The sequence below is a fragment of the Sander vitreus genome, chromosome 3 (assembly GCF_031162955.1).
Source record: "Sander vitreus isolate 19-12246 chromosome 3, sanVit1, whole genome shotgun sequence".
NCBI lineage: Eukaryota > Metazoa > Chordata > Actinopteri > Perciformes > Percidae > Sander > Sander vitreus.
Genome location: NC_135857.1, coordinates 26,246,606 through 26,266,569, shown reverse-complemented (window position 1 = coordinate 26,266,569; position 19,964 = coordinate 26,246,606).

Here is a 19,964-nt window from a genome sequence, read left to right as displayed (position 1 = left end):
CTGACTTCAGGCCAAATATTCATCATGCCGAGATAGCAGCCTATACCTCATTGCGCCCTCTGCCCCCATTTCACACCCTTAACTCACTGCAAGTCCCCTTGACCAAACATGCACACACACATATTAGTATTATACACACACACACACACACACACACACACGCACACACACACACACACACAGCACTGGCTGTGATATCAAGAATACCAAAGCTGATTATTTAATGCACCTGTTTGCAAATGCGGACACCCACAAGCATTCGCACCCGCCCACACACACACTACACAGGAGCTGTTTATCCCAACGGGGGTAGAGATGTAGGTCCATGTAGGCCAATGTCAGCGTTAGGAGAAGCAAAATATTTTCATTGCGAGGGTATCTGTTCGTGTCAACAATCTGATAGGGTGCTGGTTAGAGATAGGCGGTTCCCATGAGGCCTGTGGCCTCGGCAGCAACAGGGAAAGGGGGGGGGGCGTAGGGGGAGCTTTTCAGGGTGAGGAGGGGGTAGCGGGATTGGTTGTTCCCAGATATCAGGAACATGGTGAGTGTCAACACCTCCAGAGGGACAGATAGAGAGGTCAGGATGTGACAGACAAGTGATAGCCACTGTGATACAGGTGATTCTACACTGAGACATACAATTAAAAAGTATTTTCTACAGTTGCTGCTGCTCAACAACATTCATTTTAGTTTTTTTTTTAGGGCGGGTAGAATAAATCTATCTCCGTTGATTCCATTTGTTTGTTTGCTGCTTCCATGGCTGTACTACAGCTGTAGCACGCTGGGTTTGCGCAGGTATATCTAGCAACCGGCTGTCAAAATGGGCAGTTGATACCAACACACAGACATTCCGTCACGGAACGGAAATTTCAAAGGAGAAAATACTGGCTTTAGCATTGTTGTCAGAAAACATAGCATTTCAACTTAGCATTTTTCCTTAATATCTGATGACACACTGGGGTCAATTTTTTAAATTAAAAAAACAGTAACTATATTACATATTGGACCTTTAAATCAGGCTTTAGAATTATGACTATGCTAATTTAGCTAAATTTAGCTATCAACAATAACAGTCTGTGGTTAGGAAAGACTAGAATTGCCACTATTTGTTATAAATCGACCTGTGATTAGGAATATTTGCTACCACAGTCAACTAATGTCATTCAGTTGTACCAGTCCAGCAGGGATACAGTAATGTTAGTGCACAGAATCCCCATGGTTACCACACATTGATCGCCTGCATGGCGTTTACTCTCAGAGAAGGGCCAACTTTCAATGTTGTGTTAACAAACAGTAAGCAACAATTCATGCATAGTATGCCATAGAGCATTTATGATTAAATCTGGCCTGCAAATGTAATTTTTTATTCTTTTGTATTTTGATTTTTGTCTTTTATCTTAAATCTTTCCATATTGTGGCAAAGCTGGAAAGTTGGAGCATACAAATGTCTCTTTATTTCACATAAAACACTTAGCAAGCTGTGCATTACTGTGTAACTTGTCAACATAAGCACTTTAGCTGTGACCAACAGCACTCTGATTTACTGCAAAACACCTGACTCCTGAAGTCTCTTTCTAAGCCTGAAATACAGAAAACAGCGAGAAAGGAAAGAGAGGAACACACACACACAAGATTTTTTTTTCATGGAGTTTAATGTGACTGCTGCTTGTCTCATCTGCAGGAGAAAGTTGTTGTTCTCCATTAATACAACCTCTCTAAACATGCACAAAAGCATGATACTAGGGAGAGGAAAGGGAAAGTCAAGTTGTTATGCTTCAGAGTAGGGATGCACTGAATCCAGGATTTGGGTTTGGATTTGGCGGAATATTGAGCTTTTTGACGGGGTTCGGCTTCTTCCACCGAACCGAACCCTGCACTTACACTACGTGCGCTATGCTGGTCAACGTAATGTAGGTGGACCGTTCAATGCAGTAGGCTGTGAGAAAGTGAAAATGGAACTTGCGAGCTAGGCTGGCTAACTCGTTAGCTAACGTTAGCTTTCTAATTTCACCCACCCAACTTGCCTTCATCATACACTGGTTAGCGAAAATTTGCCAAACTAAATTGTCACTCATCTTGCGATAGCGATGTGCTTTCCTACGATGTGAAAAGAGCGTGTGAATTCAACATTCAAGTGTTTACATTTAACTATTTTAGAGGCTGTGGACGTTGTTTACTTCATTAATGTGTTTACTGTGTTAATGGACTGAGGATGGGAGTAGGATTCGGTATTCGGTTTCGCATTCGGCAGAATCTTAACCAGTGGATTCGGTATTCGGCTGAACCCCAAAAATCTGGATTCGGTGCATCCCTACTTCAGAGTAAATGCAGTTGAAAATTACTGGGGGAAAAATAGGTTTGGGAAATGTGTATTTAAGGGGTTAATTGGGGCCCACATCTTATTTTCGCCCCAGGGCCCCTAGTGGGCTAATCTGGCCCTGGTGAGAAAACTGACCCTTTAAGCTTTCAATTAATACAAAAATTACCCATGGCTTACATGCAAAAATGTTGGCATACCTAATACAGCAATGTGCCTCTAGTTTTAGTCCACTCATAGTCCGGATTAACAACAGTACATTTCCAGGATAAATGCCTCAAATCCGGCGCCACTGCATGTTTTGCTGGATGTCCCTTGACTTTCGCTCTCTGTGTGTTGCTGTTCTCAAACTCTGTTCGATTCGGGAAACAACAAAAACCTTCAAGCTATCAAGCCACACGCTGAAAACCAAGCAGGCGTGAAAGGCAGGCCTGCTTGGTTCTTATTGGGAATGATTTACAAAGAATATTTACGGGATTTACTAGCTCACTGGGACATTTTGGGACCGATTGGCGGGATTGCTGTGGACGAAATACAAAACACGACGATACACTATAATAAGGGACCCATCCCACCCTGGACACTGGTCTGTTCTCTCCCCTCCGAAATTGCTCCATATGTCTTTGTTCTATTTACTTATATTTATTCAATTTTTATGCACACTGCTAAAGAGCTGCTAAACAGATTGTCATTGTACTCTGAGCACAATGCATAACTATCTACCTATCCATCTGGTAAAACCAAATTACGTTTAACCATGTATCCAGCTAATTTATTAGCTCATGCTACTGTATTGTGTAAACAGTTAACTTCATTCAGTATTGTATGTGGTGTTTTCTCTTGCGGGATGCAAATGTTCAACCAAAACAAGTTCCTTCCTGGAGCTTAGCGCCGCCCAGGACGATTGTGATTGGTTTAAAAAAAATGCAAACAACCCAGACCGTTTTTTTTCTCCTCAGCACTGTGGAGATAGGTCTGGTAATGCAAGGCCAAAGAAAAAGAAAAAAACTATTAAAAAAATGACAAATAAAAAATATGCAAATAGAAACAGGCCAAAGCAATAAAACCAGTAAAAGAATAAATAAATAAAAATAGTAAAAGTAAAATAAATATATAAAAATAGAGAGCAATTAAAAATAAAAAGATAAACAACATAAAAGCAGGTCTATAAAATGGGTTTAAAGAAGTGATTTTAAAAAGCACGATCACCTTTAGATTTAAGCCTCGACTTTGGAACAGCCAGAAGGACCCGTGATCTTCCTCCTTGTCTCTAATTGTGTTTTGCTGTGTATTACTATTTATTTATTGTTATTCAGTATCACTATCTAGTTTTGTCCTTCACTGTTGAATGTTTTTTCCTCTGCCTTAATTCTTCTGCACTCCTTCTCTCATTAAAGACATGAACTCCCTGCTGCCGTCCTTGTACGTAAGAATTTGTTCTTAAACGACCTGACTGCTCAGGCGAAGGACAGCTGAAATTGTACGAGTGTAAATGTGTGTGTGTGTGTGTGTGTGTGTGTGTGTGTGTGTGTGTGTGTGTGTGTGTGTGTGTGTGTGTGTGTGTGTGTGTGTGTGTGTGTGTGTGTGTGTGTGTGTGTGTGTGTGTATGAAGGAACGCCATCCATCTAAGAGCCGTACTTTTGTGTTTTCATAACACTCTCTACAACACCGTCCCAACAGTGTGTCAAAGGGAATACACTTTCCAAGCATCCGTCATGGCTAGATGCATTTCTGGTGATGATATAACAAACTCATCTCTACTCATCCGCACATGAAGGCAAACACAATGCAAATTGATTGTAACTGTAAATTTCTCTTTTCTATCCTATTACCTCTGAAATGTCTTTTAAACACTTCATAGTGCTGTCATAATATTGGTGTTACACCTGTCATAACATGCAGTGGCGTATTATGCCCACGGCAGTTAAAAAAAAGAACAGAGTAACCTGGCATTCATTCCTTGTCATTTATGCATCTGAAAAAACGTCTTGTTGCTAGTGCAAGCTTCAAGTGTGTATTCCGTAAAATAAAGCACCATAAGTACAGTCAGGTTTGAGATAGACTAGTCTGAAAATAAGAAGTAGGGTCAGAGTTACAGAAACATTCCTAGTAAATTATGAGTTACATAACAGGGAGATTTGGCATTTGTTGTATTTGTTTAAACCAGCAATGCAAGCAATTGTTAATGAATGTAATTTATAAACGAGATAATATTTTGGTTATTGCATAAAAGTCAAACTATTATTCATGAATCTGGATAACTTTTGGTTCTATTCAGATATGCTAAATAATGACGGACATGTTTCTCCTAATTTAAGTATAGGGTTTTTAGTAATGAACTCTTCACATATTTAATAATCTGAAACAGCACTGATCTTAAATATAGGATGTTTAAAACAATTGTCGAATAAGTTCAATTTGCAGAACACACAGTAACTGCAGACTATACTGCTTTACCCTTGAGGAGCATTGGAAGAACAGTCGGTTCCTCTCTGACCTGATGTCTGTGACAAACTCAGTCACACCACTGCTGCACCGACAGGCCGATGATGGCCTTCGCTGAGGAATGTTTAGCCTTAACTCAGGAGCAACAACATCTTGGGAAAATATTTGTGACTTTTAAAATTGTTTTTCCCGACATAACAAAAATGGGAACAAGGGTTAAAATGAAGGGTTTCATACATGTTGCGAGTAACATGATTAGGAACAGACTGTGGCAGGATATATTAATTAATAAGAAGTGTTAAAATGGGCCCACGTAAGTTTTGCTGAACAGCGACAACACATAGGCGAAAGTTATGGGACAATGGGAAATGCTAAAACCTTGCATAAAAGTAGCGTATTTACATTATTAAAGGTGCTCCAGATAAATACCTTCATATTAACAATGGTCAAAATGTACATGTGTTGTATTAAAGGGCTCGCTTGTAACCCGCTGACAATTGAATCAGGTCGTTTTAGTTTTAGCTCTCAGACAGACAAAGTTAGCGGTACGCTGGTAAACGTATTGGAGGATTTAGCTGCTAAAGAGCCGGATATTTTTCTCAGGGGTTGGTAAAAAAAAAAAAAAAGTAAAAGAAGAGTGATTACTCTTCATTACATTCGTGAGGTGGCCAGACACACGACTCCAAAAAAAAAAATGCTAATGTTGCTCCATGTCTACTGGATGTTTACATGGTCAACTGTTTGCTAAAATGTTTGTGTGGACCGAGTGGCCCAGAGAAACCCAACTAATGCATTAATTAATGCATACCCTTTATCAGTTACACAACAGTATCTGTATCTAGTATTTGCTAACATTAGCTAACATTAGCCATCATTAGCTATTAGTCATATCAGATCACGTAGGGCTGTAGCATCAAAACCGCTGAGTGTATTGAATTGAGCAAGGGTGCATCTCATTGCTTATGAATTCAGCTTTTCATTTGTAGGAGGGAGAATATATTTGCAGCTTTCTGCTGTCTTGAATTAAAGCAGGTTGTGATAGCAATGAATTACCCGTAACTGGATATTGCAGCAACAGTCATACGTCAGGTGTTACCTACACATGCTAGTTATAAATGTCTGTGACATTGTACGTATTTAATGAACCTAAATGGCCTAAGGCAGATGCAAAGGCAGACAGCTGTATAAGCGGCACAAAAAGGTTTAGAATAGGCCACATTTTTCCTCTGAAGGTTTTTCTAAGTTTGATGAATAGGACTTCAGACAGACGTTCCGTGTCACTGAGGCTTTTGTACACCCAAACAGCAAAGTCCTACTACTCAAACACCCAAAAAAATCTTTGATAAAGTCCCAGTGCTGATGTGAATGTGTGCCTGCTTGTCCGTAATTGTCAATGTATATGCTTTCATGAGTATGTGTGAAGTAAAGAATTTCAGGCCAAATATGTTGATTTATCGCAATTTGCGTGGAATTCATTTCTCTTACATCAATGAATTTAGAAAAGGAGAAGTAAAAGAAAAGCCATAATCTAAGAAGATGTTTGCGTGTTTACAGCATGTTGGCCAGGCTAACATCTGAAATATATGATTGCATGGATATTTTCACATGGCTTTAACCTTTTTTCCAACTTTTTTTATTTTCATGACACCCTGAACTGGAAAGGGGGGTGTATCAAGGGGAAGAAAAAGAGAGATTGACAAAGAGGAAAAGAAAGGAAGGGTAAAGTAGAGGTTAGCTGGGAGGCAGACATAGGAAGGAGGAAGTTCATCCACCTGTGTCTGATTTACAGCAGTCGGATATAATCTCCCTGACCAGAGAGAGATACAACTCTTTTTTCAGATCGATATGCCCCAACAGGAATACATAGGATGAGGCCTGTTCTTGATATCCGACCACAGATATGAGACAAAAAAGGTAATAGCGATGCAGTATAAGAAACGTATGGCGGTACCATTTAGAGATCAAAGAAGTGAGAATTCAGATTCTGTTTATTTAAAAGATACATATATATGGCTAGATAATTTAGGGGAAAAGAAAATGCACAGTATTCCATACTGTCAACATACCTGAGGTTTATAATGTGTCACATCAAAAATGTAACTAGTTTAAATCCAATGTGAACTATGAGAATTTGGATTAATCACTGCCAGGAAGTTCTCTGTTTGCATACCTCGCTTCAATAGAGGGGTCAAAGGTCAGGTTCAGATAAAGACTAGTGCCCTGTGAGTTAATAGGATTCTATTTCTTGCTCATGGACACTTCTGCAAGGCAGATGCTGGGTGACACAGCGTTTGGCCTGAGGTTTCACCATGCTGCTGCTTGAATATTGTGAGCAAGAATATAATGGTGTGAGACCTACAGTGCCTTTTTTGAGTCCAAGCTCTTCTCCAATAATCTGGAAGAGTCATTCACTTCCTGTGTGCTAGTCAATTTGTTTTAGGAAAGACTACAAGACATGATGGCCAGATTTATCTGTGTGCCTCTTTTAGACATATCCTGCACTTCAAAGTGGCCCTTTTTCCGTTTTAGCCACGTGGGGGCAACCTAACTGGCAAAATATTTGGCTCTTTAGCTGCCAAATACTTCACTAAATTCACCAGTTAGCCGCTAATTTTGTCTGAGAGCCGTTCGGTGCTGGGCAGGTGGTGTGCAGTGAGCTTATTTGTGAAACCAGCTGCCTGCTGCTTCTGGAAACAAGGCTGATGAGAACTGTGAGACTGAACCAAAACGGGCCGGAAAAGGAAAACGAAATTAGAGCTAAGGGAAACTACAGATGATGATCATTTTCTGTGCATTTTGATGGTCATTTTCTGTGCATTTGTCACTACAAGAGGCCCCTTTTGCATTGCGTATAGTATATATATATATATATTAGGGCTGTCAATCAATAAAAAAATGTAATCTAATTAATTACATACTCAGTGATTAATTAATCGAAATTAATCGCATACATAATTAACGGTGCCTGAACCGATACTTTTTAAGAAAGTAAAAAAAGAAAAGAAAAAAAAAGGGTACTAAACAACAGTTGGTGACATTAAAGAACGGCTTGTTTATTGCTAAGGCCATATGGTCAAAATGAAATGATTTAATAATAATGTACCACAATAACAATAACTTATTTCACTATTAAATTGCTATTGAACGGAAAAAACAACCACCAGATGGAAAAAGGACATTTACAATAACTTCAAATGCACCACGAGGAAGTAGTTTACCAGTTTCATTGAACGCACCGTCTGTGTTGTTTCTCCGTTACATACCGGTGTTGAATCCTCTACAGTAAAACACAGTCACACTTTACACCGTTTAGCGTTAGCTGTCAGCATTTTAACTGTGTTTAATCCAGCTACTAGCTAGCGGTAGGCTAACGTTAGCTGCTGTTGAGTATAGTGTTAACTAGTGTCACATGCAGCTGTGTTTGTGTTTCCTGTATCATCTTCAGAGCATCAGAGAGAAGCGCAGACATATCAGTGGCACCAGATTTCGGTAGCCAGGGTTGGCAGGAAGAAGATTTTTACAAGTAAATGTTCCAATTAATAATCCAGGCAGCACATTCTCGTCTCCCTCCTTCATTTTACAGTCCAATGGTGGCTAGAACGGCTCTGGGTCAAACGTCAATATGGAATGGATTAATCTGCATTATTTTTTTTAACGCGTTAGTTTTTTCTCTGATTAATTAATCAAAATGAACGCGTTATTTTGACAGCCCTAATATATATATATATATATATATATATATATCCATTATTAATGTAAAAATGTAATAAAATAATAATAAAAATCTAACTTTTATATTATATGCAGGGATCTGTTTTGAATGGGAAATTCACCTTTAACCCTCTGAGGTCTTGAATTCTCCTTTTAAGGGTATTTGCATATGACCTGATCCCCATGTGTTTCATATCAAAATGTTCAGAACAAACTCAGCTTTCTGTAAAGTGACACCCAAAATTGTTCAAGAGCAATGTATAAATAGATAATTTGGCTAAAGCGGAAATATTTCTCAAATCTCTTGTAAAAACATACCTACAGTCAATTGTTTTGGTGCTTGAAATGAGTTTACACAAGTCTTGGGTTCACAAAAGTAGAGTAATAAATGAATAAAATAGTAAATAAATGTCTAAAATGAAATTTTGTAAAATCACTTTTTGAGTAGGAGTGTTATCAAACATTGCTTGAACTCGCCGGTGCGTCTTTTGTCCGCAGTGTTAATTAGAAGTTAGTTTGAATTTGGCTGCAATTAGAGCATCTGTTGAACCAGCTCATCCAGTTATCTGCCACCAGTTGTAGTTGTAGTACTTATCCTTTCCTTTTTTTAGAAGTTTTGTTCAGTACTTAATTAGATCATAGTTTCACTTCCAGGATTGCTCCATTGCTGACAGAAATTCTGCTGGATTTCACTCATTTAGGCCGGATATCCGTTGCCTTGGGCTTCCTGTGTGTTGACATTTTAAACTCGATTTATGAGGACTATGGTTAACCTTTTCTCAGATCTCTGCAGGGTAAATCCAGACAGCTAACTAGACTATCTGTCCAATCTGACTTTTATGTTGCACGACTAGAACAACTTTTGAACGTACACGTTCCACCAAAACAAGATCCTTCCCACAGCTATTTTGCAGCGGCACCGTGGCTCTGTGCGGAGCTTAGTGCCACCCATGACAATTGTGATTGGTTTAAAGAAATGCCAATAAACCAGAGCACTTTTTTCTCCCATCCCGGAATGCTGTGTGGACTCGCCAGACCCACCTCCGCAGCGCTGTGGAGGAAGGTCGGGTAATGCTAGACTAATGAGATCATTATCAGATGTTGTGTTATGTCCTTTCTTCATTAATGAACATTTTAGCATCACAACATTTTTTCTTCCTTTGTGGGATGCTTCCTTGTTTTTGACAAGTTCCACTACTGAACTGAACTGTGCCCTTGTAGGCCTTCCTCAGTTGCAGTTGATTAGCTGCTGCTTTCGTAAATCAGATGCCATATTTAAGATCGGATTGTATTCACAAATTGCTTGAAATTCACATGGCAAATTTGCACGCAGCACATACATCTAGCTGTGTTTAGAACTGGACCATGGTGGTTCTAAGGAGGGCCAAAGGGGGGCCAGTGCCCTAATATTAAGGCTGGCCCCTCTGGCCCCCTTGATTGTGGCTAATATTTTCTTAAATTTGTCACCCCACATTTCTCCCTGGAGAGGAGAAATTGTAATTATTTATGATAGATCACATTTACGTTAAGGCTGAATGAGTACTCTTGTGTTTCTTGTTATATGTATATCATTAGTCTTTTGGAGAACCAGACCTATAGGGTTTAGCAGTGGTGTCTAACAACATATTTGGTATCCCCCAAATCCCCAAAAGCGCATGTGGCACGACCTACAAATTGAAACTGAGGGTGAACAGACATCCATCTATAAATGTCACACATATTTTTTATGATTAGATTTTTATTCAGTCTCTAGTTCTACCTTTAAAGGCCTCCTAACTCAAGCAGCCACACTCCATTTCCAGCAGCTGTGTCTATGCGCGGAAGAGCTAATCAGCAATTAGTAATTAGCTATGTCGTGCCACCATGATAACCCCACCACAGTGATATTTCCTGGCAGCGGGAGCTCTGCTGACTGATAACCTCCGGTTTATTCACTGTTACATATCCCTCTCATAGAATCTGATAAAGCAAATATGGCCACTTATTACGTTCCTCTGCGCTCTCGCAGCCTCCTCTTCCCTCGCTCTTTTCTCTAATCATGGCCGAAACAGACCTCAGCTCTTGGAACAAAGGGCGGTGTTTGTTTTTTTGCAGGCCTTTTACTCCAGGCGTGTTCCTCCGTGTGCGCGTGCTGGCCTTTGATGTACAACACACCAACGTTCTCCTCCGCCGCTCGCTTACAGAACTATCTGGGCCCTCGACAAAAGCGTGCAGAGAGGAGGGAAGAAGGGAGCAATACAAAGGAGAGGAGAAGTGTTTTCTTTCCTTCTCAATCACTAATAAACTCTTTACAGTTGATTTTAGCCAAGAGTCTTTCATTTAGCTCAGCTCAGATCTAAGCTAATCAGCTGATGTGACAATGAACTTTTCAACTTACAGTTAGCAAACAGAGGAGATCTGATGTGGGCCATTCCTAAGTTTAGCTCAAACAAGTTAGACTTGTCATGACGAGCATGTTTTTTTTGCCAGCGGCTGCTGTTGATCACAAGGAAACTGTACTTTTTTTTTACTTGTTTGACCCCGATTTCATGACATCTCCACTAAATACTTATTTGCTTTTGTTTTATTTGTCTAGACATCCTCTGAATCACAACAAAAACATGATTTCTTTCAGAAAATACAAAGCTGTGGCAAATGGTGCTAGGACTCGCTCACGCTGATTGTCTGATAGGAGGGAGTCCCCTCGTGAAGACAAACAGACAGATGATGAAGAGACAGAAGCTGATAAGGTGGTGTTACATGATGAGTTCCCCAAAATACACACACACACACACACACACACACTTTTTCATCGTCTGCTGGATACTACGCTTGAGCTAAGATGGAGAATGCATGTACATGTGTGTGTGTCTCTGTGCGCTAAGCAGAGAAGGTGTGAAAAGTCTGACTTCTAATTCACCTCCCTCTGCATAGGGGTTAATTCTTCCTTTCCATCCGGCTTACTTAAGATTTAAGAGAAGGGGGGTCTGAAGTGGCAACAGATGCATAAATGTGCCTGTGTGTGTTATTGGAGGAAGGACCTTTCTCAGATTCAAATGTCTGGCTGTCACAGACCCGCAGCCTAAAATCTGGTAATTGTTTAATCATTTTGAGCATGACCCTACCTCCTAATGTGGATTTTAAATTAAATCACATTTCCAATACTAAATGATTACCATTTCTCCTCCCAGCTTGTTAAGCTCTGTGTTTTGCACTCTCTCTGAACAGACAGGGGCTGTTTGGAATAACAGATCTTCAAAACAAACCAAACAGACTGTTATCAGCCTGGGATCAGTCAGTTAGACCGTCAGCGAAAGCTCTCTGTAAAGCTGTTTATTCTCTGCAGCGGTCCACAAGGGGGCAACATTTGTAGGCCAAATGTGTGACATTATTATGAGCTGTGTCCCTAATCCATACTAACTCTACCAGTTTTAGAGCATATAGTGTGTTCACACTAGAAAAAAATTACAAAATGAAGTACACTAAGTACACAAAAAGAAAGAAAACTTACCAAAAAACACCCATGAGTGTAATGTTGATGTACACTATTGACCCACAGCTGCTCTAATAAAGTAAGGATGGCGGCGAAGCTCCAGGAAGACCTAGGAAAGCAATAATGAACGATTAAATCTTTTTGTTGACTCATGAAGTTTAATTGTCAGTGGCATTCCAAAGTCACAGTGTGATTGTTTTTAGAGCTTTTTTTTGTTGTTGAGGTTTTCACTTCACAGCAAAGTACGTAGTATCTAATCTACATACTGATTGTACATAGCATGTACTTTCCTGTCAAAAAATCATGCAGTTTGAGTCTGCATACCGACATCCTTTGAGTATAATTAGCTTTCGCACTTTTTCAGTGTGAAAGCACTGGACACAGCAGTTAACCATTATTGCACATGCATTACAATGTATTTAAGGGGACACAGGAGCAGCGTCCAACTTGTTACACAACTGCCATAAGGACAACAAAATTCCGAATGCATTGAACACATCGCTTTTTCGTTGTCTCTCTTACGGTATCACTCCACCATGCAAAACAATTACTAACAGCTACAGCCAAGGTGCACAGTGGTATGTGCTCAAACACAAAAATGATGCCATGTAAGTTCTTTCAATTATATCCATCATCACATTAAACATCAGTAAAGGAAGTTAATCCACAAATAAAAATCTAATTTTATTTTATTTAGTATGGAATTGTTACACAGCCTTGGTGATAGTTTGCCTGACGCTGTAAAGACTTCCTCTGAGCACATTGACCAAACACCACAGAAAAGGAAGAGAAGAAAAAGGTGAACAAGACCTTTCTTGGATATGTGACGTGTAATGTCTCCATAGGATCAGTGAAGATGCACTATCATTACACTTGATAGACTCTTTATTCCTCACTCCTCAATCTCCCTCCTTCTCCCCTCGCTGGTAGCCAGTTCTGGTAATACCATACATGCCCTGCAAAGGCTCATAATTGCCAAGTGCTATTAGATGGCCAAATGGGATTATTTCTTCAAAAGAAACATTAGCTGCTTTTAGGAAGAAGTGTGAGGGATTGGGGCTTGCTGCTCCCCCTAATCTGGCAGGAGACCCCCATAGTCACACTCCTCCACCTGGCTCCCATTACCCCTCCACAAATCCCTAATCCCTCCGTTTGTTTTCCCGGATGAGACCAAGAAGAATGGAGGAGAGAGAAGGCGAGGAGGAGGAGGAAAGGGAAGGCAGGAGTTGGGGTCATGGGTGATGGTGATAATACTGATTTGACAGTTATTTGACTGACTTACAGCTGCTTAATCTTTGCGTTAATAAAACATAAATGTAGCTCCCATTTATAATTAGGAAAGACATGTGTGTGTGTGTGTGTGTGTGTGTGTGTGTGTGTGTGTGTGTGTGTGTGTGTGTGTGTGTGTGTGTGTGTGTGTGTGTGTGTGTGTGGCTCAGCAACCTCCTCTCTTTAATAAAAGTATTGTTTGTATTTCTCCTGATTGGGAACACATTGGGCCTGGGTCGGGCCCTGCCGGGGCTGGGGTCCAGGGTCTAGGGCAGACCAGGGGTCCTGTACTCCGGGGGTCTCTCCTCTGGTCCTTCCTCTTCTCTCCTCAGAAGTACCGTCTGCTCGGGGGGCCATGAGGGGCGGCAGGGTCGCCCCTGAGAAGTGTCCCGCCGCGGGATGACCCTGCGCTGCCTCTATCAGGGGGTAACCTTAGTCCACTCCTAACGGACCCCCTCCCCTCCCCGTAGGGATGTAATACACACACACACACACACACACACACACACACAAGCCAGTCACCAAACAGCCACAAAGGGTGATGAAATACACGTGCACACACGAAATTCACATACCCAGCCATTGTTCTCTTTCTACCAGACTGTGAAATACACACATATACATTCAAACCCTTTTGTTCAACCAATCTCTAACTAGACAACTTATACACACATTACCAAAGAGACCATCATGCAGGTCGAGCCCAGCTCTGCTTGTGTGGCTTCAGCTTTGTTGTCTTGACGACGCTCTGTGTTTGAGATCTCCACATCTGATAGTGTTAATATGATCAAATTCAAGCTGTTAGAGTCATGTAGCTGATCAAGAGACAAAGGAAGAAGAGCAAGAGAAAGTGAGATACCAAAGAGTGGGAATAAAAAAAATAGACCTGGCCAAAACGCTCAAAATTGAGCAGTGGGATGGCAAATAAGGATGCATAGGATAAGAAAAGGCTAGTCAGAGATGAAGAAAGAAACCATGGCCCACCACACCTCCACACAGCATGAATAACGAACACATGGACTCTATATTAGCTCATGGAGTTAACAGGCAGCAGCGGCGCTCTCACCATGAGCTCATGTGTTTGGACAGATCTGCTGAAGGTTTAAGACCAGTACCGAAGCCTTATCTGATCCAGAGATAAAGTCTCTCACTAAGAATGAGAGGAAAACACACACACAGAGGCAGCCAGTGTGAATGAATGGTCAGAGGAGAGAGAGAGAGAAATGTAGGTAATGTACAAGGGGGGGAGAGAAAGAGGAAGAGAAAGAGGAAGAGAAAGAGCGGGCCTGGCCCTGGATAGATAATCAAAGAGCATAAGTTTGTCCTGGGAGACCCCTGGCCACAAAGTCTGTGCTGGGTGTGTATTGGTAATGATGTCAGTGTGAAATACAAAAGTGCAGACAGATATGAGGACCTAAGTCACAACGGACCTCAGAGTAAGTGTGTGTGTGTGTGTGTGTGTGTGTGTGTGTGTGTGTGTGTGTGTGTGTGTGTGTGTGTGTGTGTGTGTGTGTGTGCGTGCGTGTGTGCGTGCGTGCGTGTGTGCATGTGTGTAATTGTATGTTACTTTAAGTTGCCAAATTTTTTGAATGAATGTGACCTCTATATGAGCGCGTGTGGTACATGTATTGTATTATAAGCACGGTTGAATGAACATCTCATATTTAACTGTAAAATTGTATTCCTCTCATTTTGGATCATGTTATTAGGGGGAAATAATCTCGTTTGTTTCCAATGCATTTTGCCTTTTAGTAGTTACTCTTCATTTGACATGTTAACTTCTTCCATCACTTATTGTTTAATGAGTTTGTCTACTTTCAGTGGTTACACTTCAGATGTCACTTCCTGCTCAATTCATCACACTTTGAAACTCCAACTGAATATTCAACTTCTTTCAGCATTTTAATTGTAACTGCATCAACATCACTCAGAGCTTACACTTAAATGAAAACTCCATGTACTGTTTACTTCATTACTAATTTAATATATAAACATATAAATATGTGCCATTGGCACATTGCCATTGACCTCCATTTCATTACATATGTGGCTGCACATTGTGTCAATGACAATAAAATTGAATTGAATTGAATTTTGCGGTCTATTTTTCTAAATATCTTTTGTTATCTCTTATATTTCTGATGCATTTGTCTTTGTCTGTGACAGTTTTTTAGAAGTTTTGGAAGTCAATATTTAAAGCGGAATATGAAAGTGGAATATGACACATTACTTTAAAGTGTAACTTGATTTGGGAAATGTTTTTTTACTACTTGTTTTACCAAAAATGTTTTGTCACCTTTGTCATTTGGAAAAACATTCAGAATAACATTTCTGTGTGTATATTGCCCTGTATCTTACAGTGGAAGTTGCAGATTCCTCAGGCAGTTCATCTTAAAGACCATTTCTTGAAATGACATATTATAAAATTATTATAAAAAAAACTGTTCTACCAAAGACAAATACAGTGGCTCGACCCCTTGCAGTACTTGTTCACTATCTCATGTCAATTACTTTTGACTTTTTGCACATCTGTATGTCTATCCATTATTGTACCATTACATCTGTAGACTGCACACATTAGAACCAGATCTGAATGGCCAATGCTTGCCAAGGCTTTGGTGCCCAGCGTGATGTTGCTTCCTGCAGGAAGAGGGAGAGCAGAGGAAAAGCAAAACAGGACATCTTCAGATCTGTCAGGGGAGCAGCCCCTCTCCTCTTCTCTGCCCTTGGGGGAAATCACACTAAAGGAAGCGCTCTCTCCCTCCTTTTATCCCCCCTTCTCTGCCCTTGCCCTGCTCTGCTCTCCCTGGGACATGTTCACCCTTCTAATACTCCTCTTTTCCTCCGTGACACTGAATCAAACAGTAATGGATGTCACCTTGCATGATCTCAAATTCTGACAGCCACCTGTTTCACACAAACTATTCTAACTCTTCATCACTGTAGTACTACTTTGTGTAGTTCATTAATAATGAGACTAAGAATAACATTTTACATCATAATAGATGGCACATTTGCTCACCTCAAAATGCAATATGTAACACTTTTAACACCAATACATTACCGTCACATTAACAGTTATGTCAAGACATACATATATGAATGATAGGATAAATTGGCACCCTTAATGTCATGTCAGTAGTTGCTTTCTTGTACAGTACGATTTTAGGTAGAGTTTATTTTGCAGCAAATAAAATCTTTAATGAATATGAGCAGTAAAAAGAATCATTAAAACTTGATTCCTTAGAAAATAATTGAAGTAATCCCCTTTATCACACTTATACAAAATACATTTTTTTCTCACTTTTTCAGTTATAGTTTCTTAAAAATAAAATATTTCTCATTTTACTTCTTGTTGCAAAGAGAACATTTTACTTAGCTCACTTAACTTGCATTGATTACATTGACTGTACATTTTGTCATGTCTTTACCACCCTCTGCGAGTACTATGTAGAACTTTCATGGAAAAGTTACCTGAACATGTATTGATAAATTATAAGTAAAATACTATTAATAATACTGTACTTATTATTACTGTACTAAGTACAATGCACAGCAGAATCACAACCAAAACCTTAAAAAAATATATGGTGTCTGTAGGGGATATGACTAAGTTATATGCTGATCTTCGATGGATTAAGATTCCTATTAGCCACATCTTTATTTTCCAGCTATAATGAGGTGTTTATGACTGGTCCAAGTGGAGCCAGAGGGGATTCTGATGTGTTCCAGTTGGAAACAGTAACCCTAAACTCTCCTCTCATCCTCTGCTCCCGGCTAGCCCACTCTTAAACCATAGCCAAGGTTACCACAGCCACTGTTTGTGTGTGTGTGTGTGTGTGTGTGTGTGTGTGTGTGTGTGTGTGTGTGTGTGTGTGTGTGTGTGTGTGTGTGTGTGTGTGTGTGTGTGTGTATGTTATGTGGGTGATTTTGTCTCTTCGTGCTTGTGTATGTGTGTTCCAATGCCTGGGTTTCCTTTTGTTATTGTGGTCATGGCGAAGGCAGGAGAGCTGGAATTGGGGAGGTTTGTGTGGTGTGCTGTGTGCTGGCGGATTTAACAGAATGACACTCCGTTAGCCGAGCACAGTGTGTTTTAGTTGTACGTGTGGTTTCAAGATCTCATCTTCAAACTATATCCACTGGATGTGTTTGAAGTCAGCCGCGGAGGCCTCGGCCATCTCTCAGCATTTGTGAAAGAAAAAAATGGCCAAATTCAAAATGAACAGTCTGGGATTGACTCAAAGTCACGTTTTGGTACTCGATTGATATACGCAAATGGTTTAGTTTATTTCAGTGAAAAACAATTTCTTCCCTGATTTTTGCTTTTCCATCACAAGGTCATTAAGGCAAAACCATATACTCTATACAACTCTTAGATCATAAAATATATTTTACATTGTGTCATTATGTCTGTAATACTGCACTCTTTCTATATCCGACCACTTTTGTTCTTTTTTAGGTTTGACCAACATGTGCTGTCGCAGCATATTAAGCTGTGACATGCACGGGAGCCATCTCGTACAGCAGCTTCTGTTGCACTAATCAGTAAGATTGTCATTAGCAAAGTAGCATAGCATGGACCCCAAGCTATACCCATGCTTAATAAATAATCAGGAGATAGAGAGATAAAGGAGCAACACAAGAACAATATAGAATGCTGATGAGATGGTGAGTGTGAGAGAGAGAGAGAGAGAGAGAGAGAGAGAGAGAGAGAGAGAGAGAGAAAACAAGTAGAAAGACCATATGGACAGCTGGTGTTCAGTGGTGATGGTTGGCTACCCGTTGCTCTCTTTCCATGTGGCGGTTAGATAACATCTCTTACCTTATTCACTGCAACCCATATACACTCTGCTCTATTGTATACACGGGTAGGCTGGCATGTTAAGGACAGGAAGAATGACCTTGCCTGGTTGCCGTAACAACATGTTCAAACGGAGGCTGCAGGGTGTGTAAGACAGAGAAACAGCACAGCACATGTAGTTCTTGTAATCTGGCAAGTGTTTAAAAATTAACCTGAATGGGTCATTTAAAAACACTATTCATCTTTGTTTTAGTATTCATGAATAAAAAGTTTCAAGTGCAACTGTCAGAAGAAAAAAAAAAGTTAAGATGACATGAATAAGTGGAACAAGGCATTAAAAAGTGCCTATTATATTAGAGGAGTCATTAAAAAAAAGAGCCACATTGACAGGTAACACATCCACCATGTCTGACATCATTTCTCACCAGGCTAACACACAGACCACCAAAGCAGAATGCCACCATAAGCAGAATATGCAGGACATCTCTGCTGTTCTGCACCATTAGCGCACACTATTCTCACATGCAGCTCAACTGTAAAGATCGCTCTATTCACCTCTGATTCCTCTCAATCTTTCAACTGCAGAATCCCCTGCCTGCATATACCGTAGGAAGTGTGTGAAGAAGATGGTGTGTGATGTGCACACATCCTTGTATGCACGCTACCGTAAACACATTCATACAGCTAGTCGTGCACATGTTAAGAGAAAAGGACTGTGTGAGTGGTTAACAAGCTGGCGTTTGAATGTTCTCCTCCCGTTCCTTGTCAAGCCAACACTTTGATCTGTCTTCAGGGTGTCAGCTGGCAGCCATGTTTGTTTGCCCAGCGAGGTAGGCTACCTGTGTAATTATCTCTAACGAAGTGACTTGTTTTGATTTGGCCTGAAATCTTATCCCCAGCCGGGATGAAGATGTGGAAATGGGTTTGAGGTTACTTAGGGATTTTGAAGTGTGAGGGCTGTGACTAGTTAAGCTGTTTCAGGGGAGGGAAAGGTTCGCCCCTTGAGTTTTGAGGAAGTTTATACAGTATATTGTGAGGAGGAAAAAATCTGGCTTGTTACATCAACTCAAAGCTTTGATAATCACCACCTCACCTTCTTTTTCTCTCACAAAAATATACAGTATGTGCACAAACACACACACACACACAAAATCGACTTTTTGAATCAATCGCTCTCCGTCAGCTTGGGCACACATACAGTATACTCATACTTCTGCTGCTGTGAATCATTTGAGCCCTGGCAGCAGTTCAAGAAAACCTCAAAGAGAATGTTGTTGGCAGGAGGCTGCAGCACTTCACCTCTTTGCAAAGGTTAGCAAGAACACAATGTGGCTCTCCTCTGCTCTGTCCTCTCTCTTCACCTCCCTCCTTACTCTGACTTACCCTCTGCAATCGTCCTCTCCTCTTTCCTTCTACCTTTATCTCATCAATCACTTTCCATACTTAATTTTTCTAGAATTGCACTTGCAGAAGAAATGATTGCCCGTCATGGATTTCTGCACATCTATCTACACAGGCATTTAACTAGCATACCCACAAATACTCACATACTATGTTTCTTATTCTCTTCATGCGATATTTAGTTACTGTGGAAGGCCATAGAGCTTCCCATAGGCTTCCTGCAGCCGATAAGAAACGTAAACACACTGGGCCACCAAAAAAAATGAAGGGGCAATGGTATAGAGGTGTGGGTGGGGGGGGGGGTACTCTCACACAATGATCTGAGTGTTTGAAGGAGAGGTGATGAACTGTACAAAGTAAGGAAGTGTCCCTCACCCACCACCCACCGAGCATTCCCCTTAATAAGCTTTTTTTTTTAATAGGAGCACATGTACACCTTAAAAGTGAGACCATGCGTGCATCTGCATATGCCCCCCCCCCCCCCCCCCCCATCCGCATCCCTCCCCAAACCTTAATCCATGCGGGCGGGGATGTAAAGGAGATGGCTG